The sequence below is a fragment of the Lynx canadensis genome, chromosome C2 (assembly GCF_007474595.2).
Source record: "Lynx canadensis isolate LIC74 chromosome C2, mLynCan4.pri.v2, whole genome shotgun sequence".
In the NCBI taxonomy this organism is placed as follows: Eukaryota; Metazoa; Chordata; class Mammalia; order Carnivora; family Felidae; genus Lynx; species Lynx canadensis.
Genome location: NC_044311.2, coordinates 34,335,140 through 34,358,234, shown reverse-complemented (window position 1 = coordinate 34,358,234; position 23,095 = coordinate 34,335,140). Strand labels below are relative to the sequence as shown.

Below are 23,095 nucleotides of genomic sequence, written 5' to 3'. Positions count from 1 at the left end.
TTTTGTTTTTGTAGAAAAGTACTTACTAACATTTTTTAAGGGGCGCCTGGGTGGCTCAGTTGGTTGGGCATCCGGCTTCGGCTCTTGTGATCTTGAGGTTCATGAGTTCAAGCCCCATGCCAGGCTCTGTGCTGACAGCTTGGGCCTAGAGCTTACTTTGGATTCTGTGTCTCCCTCTGTCTGCCCCTCCCCTGCTTGCCCTCTGTCTCTCGCTCTGTCTCAAAAATAAATAAACATTAAAATTTTTCTTTTATTTGTTATGAGAGAGTGCGCACACATGACCATGAATGGGGAGGGGCAGAGAGAGAAAGAGAGAATTCCAGGCACACTCTGCATGGACAGTGCAGAGCCCCACTTGGGGCTTGGACCCATGAACCATGAGATCATGACCTGAGCTGGAGTCATGAGTCAGCCACTTAACTGCCTGAGCCACCCAGGCACCCCAAAAAGTATTTTTACTTGAACAAGACTAGAGATAGAATGTGTATAGGGGTTTTGGTTTGGCCAAAACCAAAGAATGGCCACATAGGCCATTCTTAGTGCTTAGTAAGCTTTTGAAATCCACCCCTCCCACCTATGGGACATAATGGCTGAGAGTAGAGGGTTGTGAGCTCACTGATCATTGGAAAGCACCCATGGTTTTGGACTCATGGGAAGGCAAAGCCATAAAACTTTGTGAAGAGTATAGGATTTTCTCAATGAGACAGAAGCATCAACTTAAAAAAGATTGATAGTTGTAAACACATTAAAATTAATGTTCACCTAAAGACACCATAAAGAAAAGGAAAAGATAAACTAAGAAAACAATTATTGCAAACTTGGGAGAAAATAGTTGTCATGTATATAATAGAAAATTAGTGTCCTAAACAGGGCTACCTTCATGGGTATACAACCTGTTCAGTCACACAGGGCCTCACACTTATTTTAATACTAAACTATCACTGTTTTATAATTCATAATTTTTTAATAATGGCCCTGCTTTTTAATTTTGGAATGGGCCCTGCAAATTATGTAACTAATCCTGGTCCTGAATATGAAGCCTACTAACTAATAAGAAAAAGACAACCCAATAAAAATGGCCAAAAACTGTGAACAAAGGAATGCAGAAAGGAACATACTTAATAACATTTTGAAGGGTGCCTGGATGACTCAGTCAAACATCTGACTCTTGATTTCGGCTTAGGTCATGCATGATCTCATGTCTTCATGTGTTCGAGCCCCACTTCGGGCACTGTGCTGACAGCACAGAGCCTGCTTGGGAATCTCTCTCCTCTCTCTGCCTCTCCCCTCCTCATGCTGTTTGTCTCTCTCTCTCAAAGATAAAACAAAAAACAAAAAAACATTGAAACTTGTGAAAAGGTCTTACATCTCATCAAGTAATAACAAAAAAAGAAACTCACCGTGAAAAACATTACTCTTCGCATCAAGTCATCGTCAGTAAGGTTGTGTATGTTCTGTACTGCCACCAATTAAGAAATCTCACTTTACCAGGTATTGGCAAGGATTGTGTCATCAATTTACATGCTGCTGGTGAGTTGGTAGAGTGAGTTGGAAGACAACTTGGTGTTTTGGTAAAGTTGGGAATTTGCATATCCTTTAACCCATCAATTCTACTTCTAGGTTTGAAGCATACCCTAAAGAAATTCTTGTTCATTTGCCCCTGGAGACCTGTGTAATAATGTTAATAAGAGCAAAAAAACTGTAAACCATTTAAATGCCTGAAAACAGAATGGATAAATATACTATAGCTATTTATGTAGTGGAATACTATAGAGCAATTAAAAAGTAACATGGATAAAGCTTAGAAAAATTTGAGTGACAAAATTCAAGTCCCTGAAAATTCCATACAGTATAGAATTTATCAAGCTGAAAAAGGGAGCCAGGGACACAAACCTAAACAAAACATTGTTTAGGGATATATGCATATGGGACAAAGTTATTTTTTAAAGCGTAATGGAATAATTATTCAAGATAAAGGTGGGGATGAGAGGAGTATGTACATAGATGTGATGTTATTGCTCTTCTGTGGGATGGTGATTTACGGTGTTCATCTTATGTTTGCTTGCATGCATCTTTCCATTATTTTGTGTATGTCAGATATTAAAGGAGAAGGGGAGAAATGAAATAAGCTATCTATAGTTGGCAGCTTATGGTGTAGACAGAGGGATAGGTTGAGAAGTAGAAAGAAAATTAGCATGTTACAGAAATAAGGTTTCAAGAAAGAGGTGATCTAAATGAGAAAACTTAGTTGTATAGGATGTCCACTTAAGTCCCTTCTGTCTCTAATAGGATTTCATGTGTTTTTATATTTTTTCTTATAAAAATACAGAGTTATAAGCAATCAAATGTCATATAAGATTTATTTTATTGTTTTTCTAAGTTTATCCATTTTATTTTGAGAGAGAGAGAGAGCATGCATGCAGGCATGTGTAAGTGGGGGAGGAACAGAGAGAGAGAGAGAGAGAGAGAGGCGGGGAGAGAGAATCCCAAGCAGTCTTTGCACTGTCAGCACAAAGCCCATCTCAGGGCTCGAGCTCATGAACCTGGGGATCATAACCAGAGCTGAGCCACCCTGGCTCCCCTATTTTATCAATTCATTTTATTTTTTCATTTAAAAAATGAATGAATTAATTTTTTTTAATGTTTCTTTATTTTTGAGAGAGAGAAAGTGCGAGCAGGGCAGGGGCAGAGAGAGGGGACAGAGGATCTGAAGCAGGCTATGTGCTGACAGCAGAAAGCCCGACTTGGGGCCCGAACCCATAAGCCATGAGATCATAACCTGAGCTGAAGTTGGACGCTTAACCAACTGAGCCACCCAGGTGCCCCATCTTCACTTTTTTTTTTTTAAGTGGGCGGATTTCTTTTTGTTTGTTTTTTTTATGTTTATTTATTTATTAATTATTTTTTTAATGTTTGTTTTTGAGAGAGAGAGACAGCATGTGCAGGGAAAGGGCAGAAAGACAGAGAGAATCCCGAGCAGGCTCTGCATTAACAGCGCAGTTCGGGGTTACATCTCACAAACCGTGGAGTTAAGACCTGAGCCTAAGTCAGGAGTCAGACACTTAACTGACTGAGCCACCCAGGTGCCCCCAGATTTATTTTATTTTTAATTTAGCTAATTTAGGTGTTAATACCTTTTTTCTTCCCCCTTTTTTTGTAGCGTATCGTCTAATTTGAAAGTCTTCCATGAAAACTTCACTTTAAAAAAATAAGTAATGCCATCATCTGTTATCCTAAAAGACTGAAATGGGGGCTGTCAATTTGAGGTAAGTGTCTAAATTTGTATCTTTACTTACATTAGTTTTCCGAAAGTTAAATATAGAAGGAAAATATAAATATTGTTTAGATTCTAAATCTTTTTTTTTTTTAATTTTTTTTTTCAACGTTTTTATTTTATTTTTGGGACAGAGAGAGACAGAGCATGAACGGGGGAGGGGCAGAGAGAGAGGGAGACACAGAATCGGAAACAGGCTCCAGGCTCTGAGCCATCAGCCCAGAGCCCGACGCGGGGCTCGAACTCACGGACCGCGAGATCATGACCTGGCTGAAGTCGGACGCTTATCCGACTGCGCCACCCAGGCGCCCCAGATTCTAAATCTTTTAGTTAATCTCTGTATTGGGGGTGTGGGTAGAAATCCTAGACTTTGTGCTTTTTTTTCCCCTTAGTCTTTCTTTTAAAATGATATTTAGGATTATGTTTACCCCATAGTTAATGGAGCTTCATGAAGGAGACAGGTGGGATCAGTGTTGTTGAAAGCTTTTCTAGAGAGGCTCATTGAAAACTGAAGTTTTTTTGGAGTTGGCATTTAGGTAACACTGCTGGACAGTAGGGACCATTTCAGGACAGTGTTTGTGGCTGAAAATAAGCTTGCAGTAGAATAAAGAGTGAGGAGGCGATGAAGTGAATATTTCAGCTCTAACTCATTTATTAAGTCAACATGTAGTGTGTATTTAGGATGTGGTGGTCATTTTCCTAAGTACTGGAATTATAGTTAGTGTGACCATATATTCTGATGTAAGCCTCTTGTAGATCAATTAATACCTGTATTTTTTATCTCCATGACTTATTTATTTGAGAGAGAAAGAGAACATGCGAGTGGGGGAGGGGGCAGAAGGAGAGAGGAAGAATCTTAAGCAGGCTCTACACCCAGTATGGAGGCTGAAGCAGGGCTTAGTCCCACGACCCTGGGATCATGACCTGAGCTGAAATCAAGTTGGATGCTCTGGGAGCCTGTGTGGCTCAGTCAGTTAAGCATCCAACTTTGGCTCAGGTCATGATCTCGCAGTTCATGAGTTCAAGCCCCACGTTGGGCTCTCTGCTGTCAGTGTGGAGCCTGCTTTGGATCATCTGTCTCCCTCTCTTTCTGCCCCTCCCCTGCTCTCTCTGTCTCTCAAAAATAAAATAAACATTAAAAAAAAAGGGGCGCCTGGGTGGCTCAGTCAGTTAATCATTCGACTCTTGGTTTTGGCTCAGGTCATGGTCTCACGGTTTGTGGGTTCGGACTCTGCATTGGGCTCTGCTCTGGCATTTTGGAGCCTGCTGGGGATTCTCTCTCCCTTTCTCTCTACCTCTCCCCCTTGCATGAGCACGTGCACTTGGAATGTGTCCGCGTTCTCTCTCCCTCTCTCAAAATGAATAAACATTAAAAGAAAGAGAAGGTTTAATGTTTATTTATTTATTTTGAGAGAGAGAGAGAAAATCCCAACCAGGCTCCGCACTGTCAGTGCAGTCATGTCCTGAACTGAAATCAAGAGTTAGATGCTTAACAGACTGAGCTAGACAGGTGCCCCAAGAGATTTGTATTCTAGTTAAATTTTAGTGAGAGAGCCTCACAGGAATTAAAATTTTGGAGGCTTAAAAAGAATGTGTTAGGGGCACCTGGGTGGCTCAGTCAGTTAAGCGACCGACTTCAGCTCAGGTCCTGATCTCGCGGTTTGTGAATTCAAGACCCGCGTCGGGCTCTGTGCTGACAGCTCAGAGCCTGGAGCCTGTTTCAGATTCTGTGTCTCCCTCTCTCTGCGCCTCCCTCTCTCTCTCCTCTCTGGCTCTCTCTCTCTCTCTGTCTCTCTCAAAAATAAACAAAGAAACAAACAACAAAAAAGAATGTGTTGCCAGAAACTTATGGTTACTGTGTCTGTATAACTTGCTTACGATAACAAATGTACTAAGTACTTTTGCTTGGCTCAGGAGAAAGCTATGTGCTTTGATTAGTAGGCAGGAATAACTATGATTTCCCAGGATAGGACAAGATGATTAAATGAGCTAGAATGATTTTTTTATTTAATGTTTATTTTTTTTGAGAGAGAGAGAGAGGGAGAGACAGCACAAACAGAGATAGGGACACAGAGAGAGGGGGACAGAGGATTTGAAGCAGGCTCTGTGCTGAGAGCAGAGAACCTGATGCAGGGCTCCAACTCACAAACTGTGAGGCCATGACCTGAGCCAAAGTCAGACGCTTAACTCACTGATCCACCCAGGCGCCCCTAGAATGATTTTTACCCCCCAAAGAGTATACTTGTTAACCTTTGAGATTGGAAATTTTGTAAGGATGTAGAGAAGTTTTCATCTTGCTGTTGACTAACACATTGTCTGTGTAACAGTTCAGAAAAGATATTCTGTGTTCAGATGCATAAATAGACCAATAAGAATTATTAAGGGCAAAAAATATCGATGGGATTATAGCTCCTGCAGAGGTTTTTGAAACTTTGCACCTTGATTGTAATTGTCATTAAGATTTGAATTTTTTTTTAATATTTAATTTATTGTCAAATTGGTTTCCATACAACACCCAGTGCTCATCCCAACAGGTGCCCTCCTCGGTGCCCATCACCCACTTTCCCCCCCCTCCCACCTTGCCCCCCCCATCAGCTCTCAGTTTATTCTCAGTCTTTAAGAGTCTCTTATGGTTTGGCTCTCTCCCTCTCTAACTTTTTTTTTTCCTTCCCCTCCCCCATGGTCTTTGTTTAGTTTCTCAGGATCCACATAAGAGTGAAAACATATGGTATCTTTCTCTGTATGACTTATTTCACTTAGCGTAACACACTCCAGTTCCATCCATGTTGCTAAGATTTGAAAATTTTGAAATAGATCATATCCGTCGTCTTCACTATTATAATTATGCCTTTTGTTGGTAAATGATATGTTTTAATTTCAAAAAGCTTACTTTAGAAGGTTCTTACCATGTTACATGAACACTGAATAAACTGAGTGGTTTAAACTTGTGTTCTGGTCTTTACTAGGTCCCCTTCTCCAGTTCTTGTCTTTGCCTCAGGGTTCTTTTTCTTCTATGTGTATTGAGTGTTTACGCAGTTAGAAAAAATGTTCATAAAGATCATATTGTTGAGTGCCTACTGTTTCTGGTCCTTTGATAACATGGTTTTTGCTTTTACTCAGAGAATAACTGTGGTCAGATTGTCATATAGTCTACCATAGACAGTAAGGATATTGTGAAGGAAATTCTGGCTATCTGTGTAGCATGACCTTTCAAAACTGTTTTCTTTGCTGCAAGCATCTCACTTAGCCTTTTGACTGCCACATGACAGAGGAAGTAGTATATAAGGGCAGAATAAATGGCTGCCTTGTTGATCTGAATACAGTTTTCCAATATAAGAGCATGCTAAATAGTCACATATGTTATTAAATAACATTGTTTCATTTATGTGGAAGATTAACAAGTCTTATGCATAATACATAGGGTACATTTTAAGTATAATTTTGTAAAAATTTGTAAGTTAAAGTTGAAATAGAAAATAAATTTATGTTACTTTATTTATTTATTTTTTTTTTTAAATTTTTTTTTTTTCAACGTTTATTTATTTTTGGGACAGAGAGAGACAGAGCATGAACGGGGGAGGGGCAGAGAGAGAGGGAGACACAGAATCGGAAACAGGCTCCAGGCTCTGAGCCATCAGCCCAGAGCCCGACGCAGGGCTCGAACTCACGGACTGCGAGATCGCGACCTGGCTGAAGTCGGACGCCCAACCGACTGCGCCACCCAGGCGCCCCTTATGTTACTTTTAAAAAGAATGTTACTTTGGGGTACATAGGTGGTGGCTCAGTTGGTTAAGCATCCAACTTCGGCTCAGGTCATGATCTCATGATTTGTGAGTTTGAGCCCCACATCGGGCTCTGTGCTGACAGCTCAGAGCCCAAGAACCTGCTTCCGATTCTGTGCCTCCCTCTCTTTTCTCTGTCTCTCCCTGCTTACATGCTTGCGCTCTCTCTCAAAAATAAACATAAAAACATTAAAAAAAAGGGTGTTAATTTTTTATTCAAAGTTTTAAGAATTATTAATGATTTGAAATCATTATATATAGCCCATGATGAAAAATTCACTATTTTAGTGGGCAGATATTTATTTTTAAACTTAAAAAAAATTTTTTTTAGTGTTTATTTTGGGAGAGAGAGTACAAGCAGGGGAGGGGCAGAGAGAGACACACAGAATCCAAAGCAGGCTCCAGGCTCTGAACCAGTAGCATAGAGCCCAATGTGGGGCTTGAACTCAGGAACTGTGAGATCATGATCTGAGCCGAAGTCAGTTGCTTAACTGACTGAGCCACTCTAGCGCTCCAGTGGGCAGATATTTTTAAAGCAACTTTGGAGGTACTTTTCTGCTGTTCTTGAGTAGTCAGGAGAGTCTTCTTTAAAACTGTGAAGTGGCTGGGGCACCTGGGTGGTTCAGTTGGTTAAGCGTGCAACTTTGGCTCAGGTCATGATCTCATGATTCATGGGTTTGAGCCCTGCATCAGGTGCTCTGCTGTCAGCACAGAGCCCGCTTCAGATGCTGTCTCTCTCTCTGCCTCTCATTCATTCCCTCTCAAAAATAAACATTAAAAAAGAAAAAAACTGTAATGGGGCTATAAAATTGTTGAATTACTGTATTGAATATCTGAAACTAATATAACATTGTATGCAACTATGTTCTTTTTTATTTCAATTTTTTTTTTTTTTTTTTTAGTGTTTGTTTATTTTTGAGAGAACGAGAGAGAGAGAAAGCATGAGCGGGAAGGGGCAGAGAGAGAGGGAGACACAGAATCTGAAGCAGGCTTTAGGCTCTGAGGTGTCAGCATAGGGCCTGATGCGGGGCTCGAACTCACAAACCACAAGATCATGACCTTAGCCGAAGCCAGACGCTTAACCGACTGAGCCACCCAGTGCTCCAGTGTCAACTTATTTCAATTTAAAACAAAGAAGGGCTCCTGGGTGGCTCAGTCAGTTAAGCTTCCGACTTCAGTTCAGGTCATGACCTCATGGTTTGTGGGTTCAAGTCCAGCATCAGGCTCTGTGCTGATAGCTCAGTCTGGAACCTGCTCTGGTTTCTGTGTCTCCCTCTCTCTCTGCGTCTCCCCTGCTCAGGCTCTGTCTCTGTCTCTCTCAAAAATAAATAAACATTAAAACAAAACAGAATGCTGTGAAAGGGCCTAGGGGACGTGAATAAGCACCAGCCTGATTTTAAACTTTAATTTTATTTTCAGCTAGTAGCTGAGCTTTGTAATGTTTGTATTTATTTATTCATCATTGAGCAGATAGTTACTGATGTCTTGTATCAGTCACTGTACAGAACCTGAAAGATAAAAGATCCTGTCCCTTTTGTACAGGAACTCACTATCTAGATATTAACAAGGGTAATAGGAATAAACTTTAGCAGGATCAAAACTCCTTGCCCTAGCTGCTAATTTCAGTTCCCTCCCAGAATCTAGACAAAGGTTATAAGGGGAAGCAGTAAGGACATGAGGATGGTCAGGATTCTTTGGTTGGAGCAGTGCTGGCGGACAGGCAACTGCAGGTGAGAGGAAAAATGTGGAACTTGACATGAAGGTCACAGAGCAGAATGGGAAATGGGTTCCCATCAAATGGACTCTTCATGCCTGGTGCTGCCTAGGAGGTTACTTATGTTATTGCTCTTAATCCATTAAAAAAAAAAAGTGTGGGGCGCCTGGGTGGCGCAGTCGGTTAAGCGTCCGACTTCAACCAGGTCACGATCTCGCGGTCCGTGAGTTCGAGCCCCGCGTCAGGCTCAGGGCTGACGGCTCGGAGCCTGGAGCTGTTTCCGATTCTGTGTCTCCCTCTCTCTCTGCCCCTCCCCCGTTCATGCTCTGTCTCTCTCTGTCCCAAAAATAAATAAACGTTGAAAAAAAAAAATTAAAAAAAAAAAAAGTGTGAAATTTAGCATATATACAGAAGAGCACATAAAACCTTAAGTTTAGAATTTAAAGAACAATAGAAAAATAAAACCTCTGCATGATAGGCAGGCCAGTTCTATGTGTGTTAGTTACTCTATTGTTTTTTTTCTTCCTCTCCCTAAACTACTCTTAGCTGAATTTTTTGTTGCTTCCTTGTTTTTCTCTGTGGCTGTACCATCTACATTTATATCTCTGACCAATGCTTTGGTATTTATACTTGAGTAAATGAAATCATATTGTGCATATCTTTTTTTTCCTAACATTGTTTACAGGGTCCATTCATAGTTATGGTGTATAGCTATATTTTCTTATTTTCCATTTTGTTAAAATATTCAGTACAACTTACTGATCCATTCTATTAATGTACATTTAGGTTGTGTCTAGTTTTCAGATAGTATGAAAATTCGACATTTAACATTCAGGTACATGTGACATCATAGATTAAGAGTTTTTTCAAGGCTGTATACCTAGTAATGGAATTTTGGTGCCAGACTCTTTGGAAGAGGTTGATTCAATTTATTCTCCCACCAGCAGTGATCTGTGAAATGGTATCTCCTTGTGGTTTTGTTTTTTTTAAATTGAAATGACTTTTGTTTAAGTTTATTTATTTTTGAGAGAGAGAGAGAGAGAGATACACAATGCACAAGCAGAGGAAGTGGCAGAGAGAGAGGAGGAAAGAATCCCAAGCAGGCTCTGTGCTCTCAGCAAGAGCCCACATGGGGCTTGATCTCACAAACTGTGAGATCATGACCTGAGCCAAAATCCGGAGTCAGAGGGCTAACTAACTGAGCCACCCAGGCGCCCCCCTTGTGATTTTAATTTATGTTGCCTGGTGACTAATGGGGTTGAATATTTTTTCCACCATGTGTTTATGGATTTTTTCTGGCTGCTGTGAAATTTGTATTTAATTATTTTTGCCCATTTTTCTATGATTTTTGATTTATATAATTTTTGTATATTTATTTTCACACTAAATTTTATAAAAATTGTTTATTTGATCTTTTTTTTTTTTTAATTTTTTTTCCAACGTTTATTTATTTTTGGGACAGAGAGAGACAGAGCATGAACGGGGGAGGGGCAGAGAGAGAGGGAGACATAGAATCGGAAACAGGCCCCAGGGTCTGAGCCGTCAGCACAGAGCCCAACGCGGGGCTCGAACTCACGGACCGCGAGATCGTGACCTGGCTGAAGTCGGACGCTTAACCGACTGCGCCACCCAGGCGCCCCTATTTTGATCATTTTAAAATTTTAATTCCAGTATAATTTTTATATAATGTTATACTAGTTTCAAGTGTACAATATAGTGATTGAACAGTTCTGTACAATATCTAGTGATCATTATAGTAAATATACTATTAATGCCCTTCACCTATTTTATCCACATCCCACCCACCTATTTTTTTACAGTTTATTTTGAGAAAGAGCGAGAGACAGCTCAAGAATGGGAGGGTCAGAGAAAGAGGGGGAGAGAGAGAATCCTAAGCAGGCTCTGCACTGCTAGCCTGAGCCTGAGGCGGGGCTTGAACTCATGAACTGTGAGATCATGACCTGAGCCAAAATCAAGAGTTGGATGCTTAACTGACTGAGCTACCCAGGTGCCCTCACCCCACCTATTTTATTCACTTGTTCAACATTCTTCATTGAATCTTTTTCTGTTTTTTTTTTTTATTAATGTTTATTTTTATTTTTGAGAGAGAGAGAGACACAGAATCTGAACAGGCTCCAGGCCCTGAGCTGTCAGCACAGACCCCGGCATGGGGCTCGAACCCACGAACTGCAAGATCATGACCTGACCTGAAGTTGGACACTTAACTGATTGAGCCACCTAGGCACCCCTGTTATTTTATTTTTATTATTTATTTATTTATATATCAAGAACACCTTAACATGGCCTACCTCTCTAGTATCATCCTGCTTCTGTTTTCTGCTTCTCTGTGTCCCTCATAGCTGTCTTTGAACTCCTCAGATGATTAAGGCTTCTTAGGTCTTTGCATATGTTCTTTCTCAACTTTGCTTAGCTAACTTCCTCTCTTTCTTCTAGCATGTGTTAAAAAATCCTCTTCCCTTTGCACTCTTTTGTATATATGCCTCAAATTCACATACTTTGTGTGTCTAAACTTATTAAAAATATAGTAATTCTAGTCAGATGACTAGTCAGGAGGAGAAAGAAGGCTGTCAATATGTTCATTTCTATCAGGGAATAAAAATGCATTGTGCAGGGGCACCTGGGTGGCTCAGTCGGTTAAGCGTCCCACTTCAGCTCGGGTCATGATCTTACATTCCATGAGTTCGAGCCCTGTGTTGAGAGCTTGGAGCCTGGAGCCTGCTTCGGATTCTTTAAAAAAAAAAAAATTTTTTTTTAAAGTTTATTTATTTTTGACAGAGACAGTGCGAGCATGACCTGGGGAGGGGCAGAGAGAGGGAGACACAGAATCTGAAGCAGGCTCCAGGCTCCAGGCTGTCAGCACAGACCCTGCCGCGGGGCTTGAACTCACGAACTGTGAGATCACGACCTGGACGCTTAACCCACTGAGCCACCCAGCCGCCCCTGCTTTGGATTCTTAAAGCTTTCTTTAATTTCAGTGTTTTAGCCCATGTATTTTAAATTCTTTGAGAGTATCTCCTCAGTTTCCAGATGGTGTCATTTTGGAAGCTGGGAAACAAATGAACCTCTAATAGTAGCTTTTACTTGAAAAAATGATCAAGAGGAAAAGTATAGGTTGGTTTTAAGAGCTGCATTCAGTGAGGAAACATTTTTGTTTAGCTTTTGTGTTAGTGGTATGAAATTGATAATAATGACATTTTTCTAGTTTATTTCTTCTCTTAGTAAGTCATTTGTGACAGTAAATGATGTGGGTGGTATGAATGAATAAAATTGAAAATCACATTCCACAACAAAGCAGTATTTTAAATGGTGTATTAAGAAGATGAGAGACAAAAATAATGCTGTTTTAACACCAACAAATTGGACAACCCAGAAGAAATGGATCAGTTCTTAGAAACATATTTGATCAAATCTGAATCATGAAGTAGAAAATCTGGACAGATTACTGATAAGGAAATTGAATCAGTAACTGAAAATTTTGCAACAAACAACAGTCCAGGACCAGATGGCTTCAGTGGTGAATTCTACCAGACATTTAAAGAAGAATTAATACCAACCTTCTCAAACTTCTTTCAAAAAACAGAGGAAGAGCAAATTCTTCTAAACTCATTTTATGAGGCCAGCATTACACTGATAGCAAAACCAGACAAGGACCCACAAGAAAAGAAAATTATAGACCAATATTCCTGATGAATAATAGATGCAAAAATCCTCAACAAAATATTAGTAAACTGAATTCAGCAATACATTAAAAGAATCATATACTGTGATCAATTAGAATTTATTCTGGGAATGCAAAGATGGTTCAAGATCCATAAATCAGTGATATATGTCACATTAACAAAATAAAGGTTTAGAAACCATGTTATCATCTCAATAGATACAGAAAAAGCATTTGACAAAATTTGACATCCATTTATGATAAAAATTCTCAACAGAGTACAGAGAAAAACATAAGTCAACTAATAAAGGCCATGTATGACAAGCCACAGCTAACATCATACTCAGTAGTGAAAATGTGAAGAATTTTCCTGTAAGATCAAAGAACAAGAAAAGGATGCCTGCTCTCACCCCTTTTATTGAACATATTATTGGAAGACCTAGCCAGAGCAGTTAGGCAAGGACAAGAAATAAAAGACCTGCAAATCGGAAAGGAATTAAAATTGTCACTCTTAGCAGATGAAGAAATGAAGATAAGATGTAGAAAACCCTAAAGACTTCATCAAAAAGCTGTTAGAAGTAATACATTTAGTAAAGTTGGCAAATACAAAAATCAATCTACAAAAATCTGCAAAATTCTATATTCTACTGACAAACTATTAGAGAAATTAAAACAGTCCCATTTACAATTGCAACGAAAAGAATAAGATATCTAGGAATAAATATGACAAAGGAGATGAAAGACCTACACACATAAAACTACAGGACATTGATGAAATAAAGAAGACATAGTGAACAGAATAATAGCTTGTGTTCCTGGATTGGAAAAAATAATATTGTAAAAATGTCCATACAACTCAAAGCAACCTACAGATTCAGTGCAATCCCTATTATAATTCTAGTGGCTTTTGTTTTTGTTTTTTACAGAAATAGAATAAACAATCCTAAATATGGAACCACAGAAGATCCTGAGTAGTCAAAGTAATCATGAGAAAGAACAAGGCTAGAGACATCCCACTTACTCATTTCAAAATATATTACAAAGTTATAGTAATCAAAACAGTGTGATACTGTTATAAAACAGACATGTAGATCAATGGAACAGAATAGAGACCCCAGGAATAAAGCCATGCATACATGTTTAATTAATTTATGACAAAGGAGCCAAGAAAATGCAGTGGAGGTAAGGACGATCCCTTCAATAAAAGGTTCTGGAAAAGCTGGACACCCACGTACAAAGGAATGGCACTGAATCCATCTTGCACCACACACAAAAATTAATACAGATTAAAGATGTGAACTTAAGATCTGAACCCATAAGTTCCTAGATGAAAACATATGCAGTTAGTTTTCCTGTTTTGATTCTGGCAATGATATTTTGGATTTGATACCAAAAGCGAAGGCGATAGAAGCAAAAATAAATGGGACTACATCAAACTAAAAAACGTCTGCACAGCAAAGGAAACCATCAATAAAATGAAAAGGCAACCTATCGAATGGGAGAAAATACTTGCAAATCATATACCTGATGAAGGGTTAGTATCCAAAAGGTATAAGGAACCCATACAAGTTAGATGTGCCCTGCCCTCACCCAAATTAGATATCTGAATAGACATTTTTCCAAAGAAGACTTGCAAATGTCCAACAGGTACATGAAAAGGTGTTCAACATCACTAGTCATCAGGGAAATTACCATAAAAAAAACCTCAACAAGATCATTACCTTGCCCTATTAGAATGGCTAATATCAAAAAGAGAGGCAATATAAGTATTGGTGAGAATGTATAGAAAAGGGATCCCTTGTGCACTGCTGGTGGAAATGTAAATTGGTGGAGCCAAAATGGAAAGTAGTATGGAGATTCCTCACAAAACTACCGTATGATCCAGCAGTCCCACTTCTGGGTATTTATCTGAAAGAAATGAAAACACTAACTGAAAAAGATGTCTCTATGTTCATTGCAGCATTATGTGCAGTAATCAAGATGAGGAAGCAACCTAAGTGTCCATTGATGAATGAATGGATAAAGAAGTTGTGGTACACACACACACACACACACACACACACACACACAAATACTATTTAGGTATAAAAAGAAGGAAATCTTTTGTGACAACACGGGTGGATCTTGAGGGCGTTATTCTAAGAAATAATTCAGAGAAAGACAAGTATATGATGTCACTTATGTGTGGAATTTAAAAAAAGAAATAAAACCCAAAACAACTAATTAATACAGAGAACAAACTGGTGATTGCCAGAGGCAGGGGTGGGGTGTGGGCAAAATGAGTAAAGGGGGTCAAAAAGGTACAAATTTCCAGTTATAAATAAGTCATGGGGGTGTAATGTAGAGCATGGTGACTATAGTTAATACTGCATTATGTATTTGAAAGTTGCTAAGAGAGTAGATCTTTAAAGTTCTCGTGGCAAGTAGAAAAGTAATTGTCTTAAAAATAATGCTGTATTTGAATCTACTCCTGAAATCATTGTTTCACTATATGCTAAGTAATTTGGATGTAAATTTAAAAAAATAAAATTATAAAAAGTGAAAGTCTAGGTTGGTAAAAACTAAAAAAAAAAATGAGCATCTGTAAGGTCTGGTTATGAAATAAAGTGATTCAAAGAAAAAAAATAATGCTGTATTTGAGGTTTTTGAAATAAAATGTGATTTATTAGATTAACTGTAGAGCCTTGTTATAAATTAAATACAGAACAATAGCCAAAAGCAGAGTTTGAAGCATAAATAGATGAAGATTTCAGATTTTTTGAGAACCTAGACCTAGTGACCTATGATGAATTACTATACTCCATACCGTGGAACTCCCAGCACTTGTTCTGTGGTGCACATGTCATAGGCAGAGTAGTGTGTGGCAGTGGTGGTGGGGTTTCATGACAGTGATACTGTGGTACTGCCTCAGCTTTTCAGGTGAGGTCTGATCCCCAGACACTACCTTCCAACTTCCTTTGTGAAGTTCAGGCAGGTATTTTATACTTCCCTTTTCCAATCAATAGTCCATCATCATCTCTTGTGATTGAGGTTCTGTAAGGGTTGAGGTGGAAAATATTACAGTCAGTAATATGAGCCTTTACTATCTCTCTCTGTTTTATTACTTCCAGCAGTCTAAGAAGGTGCATCATCTGAATGAAACAAAACAGACAAATCTCCCATTCATGTCTCTCAGCTGACCTAGGTGCTCTGGTACAGGCTGGGTTGCAGACTGCTTCATGTTTTATTTTTGTAAGCCCTTCTTCCCCCAGTCACGTGTGTGTTACAGTATCTTGAAAACTATAAGTAGCTAATAAATATTTATTAACTTGAATTCCTTTTTTTTTTTTTTCTTTTTCTCTTGGTCAAGCCTAGCACTGAAATGACACTCAGCCTGCCTCTACTGACTTACCGTGTCCTCCAGATAGAATAGACAGTGAAAGAGAGTGTTGGTACCAAGGGAAATATCTCTTTGATTTTTCTAGCTTTTTTTATTTTTTCGAATTCTCTGTTTACTGTCAGTAGTGAAGGAGAAATGAAAGCTACACACAGAAGCATTTTGTCATTCATGGCTGGATGGCTTAGGAGGATAATTGGTCTCCGAAGAAAAGCATTTAAATAGACAAAGAAATACTTGCATACACCAAAGTTAAACTAGTGTCTAAAGTAGTAATCCTGAAGTGGTTTGGGAGAAATGCCAGCTTTTTAGGATGCTGCTTTAATTTTTATGTATTACAACTTATTTTCAAAATGACAGCAGACAGAGCTAAAAGGTTCAGAGCCTGGAATAGTTCTTTTTTCTACAGCTGTAAAGCTATTTAAAATTCTTCTCATGTTACTGTTTGCCATCCAGATGGCTTTCTGGCACTGATTCAGTTCCTAGATGTGAGGGCTGTTGGTTAGTTACTCACCAGCATCACCACACACTTGTACAATTTGGCTCATGACTCACCCTCACAGCACTTACATGTGGGTATCCTTTACTAGATAGTCATTTCTTATTGTCATGATGTCACTTGTTATAAATAGGTACTAGAATTGATTGGATAATGTTTCTGGGATGAAGATGCGTGACATACTCACCCCCCACCCCCCAAAACCCCAAAGGACAGAAACACCCAGTAAGTCTGTTGGACCCATTGCCACTGTAATGAGAAACAGAAACAATTGTCTGGATGATGAAACTTTTGCCTAAAATATATGTATCTGTATAGTAGATGTCAGAGTATATCCAATAAACGCGAATTATTTGCTTCACTCCTCTACTATTAGCCACAGTGATTAAAAAACAGAAAAGAACTTGTTTCAGAAGTCAGAGTTGTGGTGAGAGGTTAGGGAGAAGAAGGGGTTTGCTATCTTAAAGGGACACCCAAGGAGGCTCTGAGTGCTTGCAGTGTTCTGTTTCTGGGTTTGGACTGTGGTTTGCTTTACAGTACGTGTTTGCTTTATAGTAACTCATTGCATACTTTTGGTGTACTTTTTTATTACTTTAAACAATAAAAATGTTTAAAAATAGGGAATACTTGCCAATCATGTAGGAGAATTCCCTCAGCTGTGTCTTCAAAGGCTAAAGAATAAAGTCACCATGTTTTGAACTAGATATTGGTAGTAAGTTTTTGTCTTACTAATTTTATCTATTTAGTAAAATAATCCTTTTACCTGGGGCGTCTGGGTGGCTCAGTTGGTTAAGCGTCCGACTTCGGCTTAGGTCATGGTCTCGCAGTCTGTGGGTTTGAGCCCCATGTCAGGCTCTGCGCTGACAGCTCATAGCCTGGAGCCTGCTTCGGATTCTGTGTCTCCCTCTCTCTTTGCCCCTCCCCTGCTCACCTTCTGTCTCTCTCTCTCTCTCTCTCTCTCTCTCTCTCTCTCTCTTTTTTTTTTTTAATTGTTTTTTTTTAACGTTTATTTATTTTTGAGACAGAGGCAGAGCATGAACGGGGGAGGGTCAGAGAGAGAGGGAGACACAGAATCGGAAGCAGGCTCCAGGCTCTGGGCCATCATCAGCCCAGAGCCTGACGCGGGGCTCGAACTCACGGACCGTGAGATCGTGACCTGAGCTGAAGTCGGACGCTTAACCGACTGAGCCACCCAGGCGCCCCCCTCTCTCTCTTAAAAAAATAAGTAAACATTAAAAAAAAAAATGTTTTTAACTTAAAACATGATTATGGTCAACAGTGATTTAAATAGGCTTAACAATTAGTTCCCGTGCCCAGAAGTACCATCCATTTAGTAGTGGAACAGAAGGGATAGGGTGAGGGGAGAATATTGTGGGGATGAAATAAAACTACTTGGAAATATGTATCCAATTTGAATTATTTATTATCTTGTTGATAAGCATGATCGAATATTTAGGTTAGAAGAAGGGAGGGCAGACTAAAAAATAGAACAATGAAGAACTTAATTAGCATTACTTAATAAAAAATTAATATTTGAAGGGCGCCTGGGTGGCTCAGTCAGTTAAGTGTCTGACTTTGGCACAGGTCATGATCTCACTGTTCGTCAGTTTGAGCCCTGCATCAGGGTCTGTGCTCACAGCTTAGCGCCTGGAGCCTGCTTCAGATTCTATGTCTCTATCTCTTTCTGTCCCTAACCCTTTCTCTCCTGCACCCTCTCTCTCTCTCAAATATAAATAAACATCAAAAATATATTTAAAAATCAATGTTTGAATCAAGACCATTTATTACAAAAAATTTTTATTAACATTTATTCATTTTTGAGAGTGAGAGAGACAGAGTGTGAGCAGGGGAGGGGCACAGAGAGAGGGAGGCACAGAATCGGTAGCAGGCTCCAGAATCAAACTCACAGACTGCGAGATCATGACCTGAGCTGAAATCGGATGCTCAACCGACCAAGCCACCCAGGTGCCCCAAGACATTATTTTGTTTTGTTTTGTTTTATTTTAATTTTTTATTTAAAATTTTTTTTGTATTTTATTTTATTAAAAATTTTTTTTAATGTCTGTTTTTGAGAGAGAGAGAGAGAGAGAGCGCGAGAGCGAGCATGAGTGGGGGAGGGGCAGACAGAGAGGGAGACACAGAATCTGAAGCAGGCTCTGAGCTGTCAGCACAGAGCCTGATGCGGGGCTCAAACTCACAAACCATTAGATCATGACCTGAGCCAAAGTCAGTTGCTTACCCGACTGAGTCACCCAGGCACCCCAAGACCATTTATTTTTTTTTTTATAAATTTTTTTTTTTCAACGTTTATTTTTATTTTTGGGACAGAGAGAGACAGAGCATGAACGGGGGAGGGTCAGTGAGAGAGGGAGACACAGAATCGGAAACAGGCTCCAGGCTCTGAGACATCAGCCCAGAGCCCGACGCGGGGCTCGAACTCACGGACCGCGAGATCGTGACCTGGCTGAAGTCGGACGCTTAACCGACTGCGCCACCCAGGCGCCCCAAGACCATTTATTTTAAATGGAACATCTTAAACAGGTTAGCAGTATATATTTTTTTAATTTTTAAATTTTTTTAAATTTTGAAAAAAAACTTTATTTTTTATTTTTATTTTTTTATATATTAAATATAATTATTGTCAAATTGGTTTCCATACAATACCCAGTGCTCATCCCAACAGGTGCCCTCCTCAGTGCCCATCACTCACTTTCCCCTCTCCCCCAACCCCCATCAACCCTCAGTTTGTTCTCAGTGTTTAAGAGTCTCTTATGGTTTGCCTCCCTCCCTCTCTGTAATTTTTTTCCCCCTTCCTCTCCCCCATGGTCTTCTGTTAAGTTTCTCAGGATCCAAATATGAGTGAAAACATATGTATCTGTCTTTCTCTGCCTGAATTATTTCACTTAGCCTAATACCCTCCAGTTCCATCCACATTGCTTCAAATGGCCAGATTTCGTTCTTTCTCATTGCCGAGTAGTATTCCATTGTATATATAAACCACATCTTTATTCATTCATCAGTGGATGGACATTTAGGCTCTTTCCATAATTTGGCTATTGTTGAAAGTGCTGCTATAAACATTGGGGTACAAGTGCCCCTATGCATCAGCACTCCTGTATCCCTTGGGTAAATTCCTAGCAGTGCTATTGCTAGGCCATAGAGTAGATCTATTTTTTTTTTTTTTTCCAACGTTTTTATTTATTTTTGGGACAGACAGAGACAGAGCACGAACGGGGGAGGGGCAGAGAGAGAGGGAGACACAGAATCGGAAACAGGCTCCAGGCTCTGAGCCATCAGCCCAGAGCCTGACGCGGGGCTCGAACTCACAGACCGTGAGATCGTGACCTGGCTGAAGTCGGACGCTTAACCAACTGCGCCACCCAGGCGCCCCGAGTAGATCTATTTTTAATTTTCTGAGGAACCTCCACACTGTTTTCCAGAGCAGCTGCATCAGTTTGCCTTCCCACCAACAGTGCAAGAGGGTTCCCGTTTTTCCACATCCTTTCCAGCATCTATAGTCTCCTGATTTGTTCATTTTAGCCGCTCTGACTGGTGTGAGGTGGTATCTCAGTGTGGTTTTGATTTGTATTTCCCTGAGGAGTGCCGTTGAGCATCTTTTCATGTGCCAGTTGGCTATCTGGATGTCTTTAGAAAAGTCTCTATGTTTGTCTTCTGCCCATTTCTTCACTGGATTATTTGTTTTGTGTGTGTGAAGTTGGGTTCTTTATAGATTTTGAATACTAATCCTTTATCCAATATGTCATTTGCAAATATCTTTTCCCATTCCTTGGGTTGCCTTTTCGTTTTGTTGATTGTTTCCTTTGCAGTGCAGAAGCTTTTTATCTTGATGAGGTCCCAGTAGTTCATTTTTGCTTTTAATTTCTTTTCCTTTGGAGATGTGTGAAGTAAGAAATTGCTGTGGCTGAGGTCAAAGAGGTATTTTCCTGCTTTCTCCTCTAGGGTTTTGATGGTTTCCTGTCTCACATTCAGGTCTTTTATCCATTTTGAGTGTATTTTTGTGAATGGTGTAAGAAAGTGGTTTAGTTTCATTCTACCCAGGTGCCCCAAGACCATTTATTTTAAATGGAACATCTTAAACAGGTTCGCAGTATATATATTTTTTAATTTTTAATTTTTTTTAAATTTTGAAAAAAAAATTTTAACATTTACTTTTGAGAGACAGAGAGACACAGAGCATGAGCGGGAGAGGGTCAGAGAGACAGGGAGACACAGAATCTGATGCAGGCTCCAGGCCCTGAGCTGTCAGCATAGAGCCCAACGATGGGCTCGAATCCATGAACCATGAGATCATGACTGGAGCCAAAGTCAGATGTTTAACTGACTGAGCCACCCAGGTGCCCCTATTTTAAAACATTTTTTAAATGTTCTAAATGTTTCAAATTTTTTTAATTAAATAACTATTTATTTTGAGAAAGAGCTAGATAGAGAGTGAGCAGGGAGGGGCAGAGAGAGAGGGAGACAGAGAATCCCAAGCAGGCTCTGCACTGTCAGCTCAGAGCCTGATGTGGGGCTTGAACCTACAAACTGTGAGATCATGACCTCAGCCGAAGTCGGACGCATAACCAACTGAGCCACCCAGGCACCCCAGCAGTGTATTTTTGAATAATGGGGTGATACAACTTTAAGAAAAATAATCTTTATAGGAAATTACCAACATTCTTTAGATTTAGGAATCTGGTGAATTAAAAATTTTTCATCAGCCCATTTGGTCTGAAGAAATAATGCCAACAATGTTTCATCTCCCCATTGGAATACCATTGTTGTATCTAAATTTGTTTATACTTTTACCTGATAATTATGACTTTTAAAAAGTTGTTTGGAATGTGTATGTTATTTAAAATTTTCTAATGCCTTTTAAATAAACATAGCTAATTTATGTAGCTTATTTCAAACATTTGTTCAGTGATTATCAGTGGGAGGTGTAAAAAACAAAGTAGGGTAAATGTTTTGAATTGTAGAATACCCTATAATTTGATGTTCCCTACGCATTTTGAGATTCACTGCATTAAAAAAATTAATTTAGTTTTAATTCCATGTAGTTAACATACAGTGTTATATTAGTTTCACATGTACAAAATAGTGATTGAACAATTCCATACATCACCCAGTGCACATCTTGACAAGTGCACTCATTAATTCCCATTGCCTATTTCACCCATAGCCCCACCCACTTCCCCTTTGGTAACCATCAGTTCTGTATAATTGAGTGTCTGTTTCTTGGTGTTTCTCTCTCTCTCTCTCTCTCTCTCTCTCTCTCTATTTCCTGTGCTCATTTGTTTTGTTTCTTAAATTTCACATATGAGGGAAATCATGTGCTTTTTGTCTTTCTCTGCCTTATTTTGCTTAGCATTATACTCTCTAGCTGTATCCATGTTGTTGCAAATGGCAAGATATCATTCTTTTTAATTTTTTTTTTTCAACGTTTATTTATTTTTGGGACAGAGAGAGAGACAGAGCATGAACGGGGGAGGGGCAGAGAGAGAGGGAGACACAGAATCGGAAACAGGCTCCAGGCTCTGAGCCATCAGCCCAGAGCCCGACGCGGGGCTCGAACTCACGGACCGCGAGATCGTGACCTGGCTGAAGTCGGATGCTTAACCGACTGCGCCACCCAGGCGCCCCAAGATATCATTCTTTTTATTGCTAATAACGTTCCATTGCATATGTATACCACATCTTTTTTATCCATTCATCTATCACTGGACACTTGGGCTGCTGCTGTATCTTGGCTATTGTAAATTATGCTGCTATAAACATTGGGGTGCATGTATTCCTTTGATTTAGTGTTTTTGTATTATTTGGGTGAATACCCAGTAATGCAGTTATTGGATCATAGGGTAGTTCTATTTTTAATTTTTGAGGAACCTCCATACTGTTCCAGAGTGGCTGCACCAGTTTACATTCCCATCAGCAGTGCAAGAGGGTTCCTTTTTCTCTACATCTTTGCCAACACTTGTTTCTTATGTTGATTTTAGCCATTCTGACAAATGTGAGGTGATATTTCATTGTAGTTTTGATTTGCATTTCCCTGATGATGAGTGATGCCTAGCATCTTCTCATATGCCTGTTGGCCATCTGTATGTCTTCTTTGAGAAATGTTCATGTTTTTTGTTCATTTTATAATTGGATTATTTGTTTTTTGGATGTTGAGCTGGGTAAGTTCTTTGTATATTTTGGATATTAACCCTTTATCTGATATGTCATTTGTAAATATCTTCTCCCATTTTGTAGGGTGCTTTTTAGTTTTGTTGATTGTTGTCTTTGCTTTGCATATTTTGATGTAGCCCCAATAGTTTATTTTTGCTTTTATTTCCCTTGCCCTCACAAGACATATCTAGAAAAATGTTGCTATAGCCAATGTCAGAGAAATTACTGCCTGTGTTCTCTTCAAGAATTTTTAGGGTTTTAGGCCTCACATTTAGGTCCTTTATCTATTTTGAGTTTGTTTTTGTGTGTGGTATAAGAAAGTGGTCCAGTTTCATTCTTTGGCATGTAGCTGTCCAGCTTTAGCAACACCATTTATTGAAGAGACTCTTTCCCATTGTGTATTCTTGCTTTCTTTGTTGGAGATTAATTGACCATATAATTGTGGGTTTATTTCTGAGTTTTCTATTCTATTCCATTGATCTATGTGTAATATTTCCCAACAAAACCCCGAATATCTTTCGAATGCTGAATTCTGTTAGTACCCAGAGTGTGCTGAGGATGGAATTTTTTTTAAGGAAAAAATAATGGCAGTGGTACAATTAA

At 39.4% G+C, this 23,095-nt stretch overlaps 1 protein-coding gene across 3 annotated transcripts in view; it reads left to right on the top strand.

The window, feature by feature from the left end:
* PIK3CB (phosphatidylinositol-4,5-bisphosphate 3-kinase catalytic subunit beta) overlaps window positions 1–23,095 on the top strand; it is a 181,517-nt gene that overhangs the window by 38,277 nt on the left and 120,145 nt on the right. For all 3 annotated transcript variants that reach the window (XM_030328607.1, XM_030328606.1, XM_030328605.1), the window contains exon 2: window positions 3,161–3,266. The gene's annotated coding sequence lies outside the window, so the exon portion shown is untranslated. The remainder of the gene's footprint in view (window positions 1–3,160; window positions 3,267–23,095) is intronic.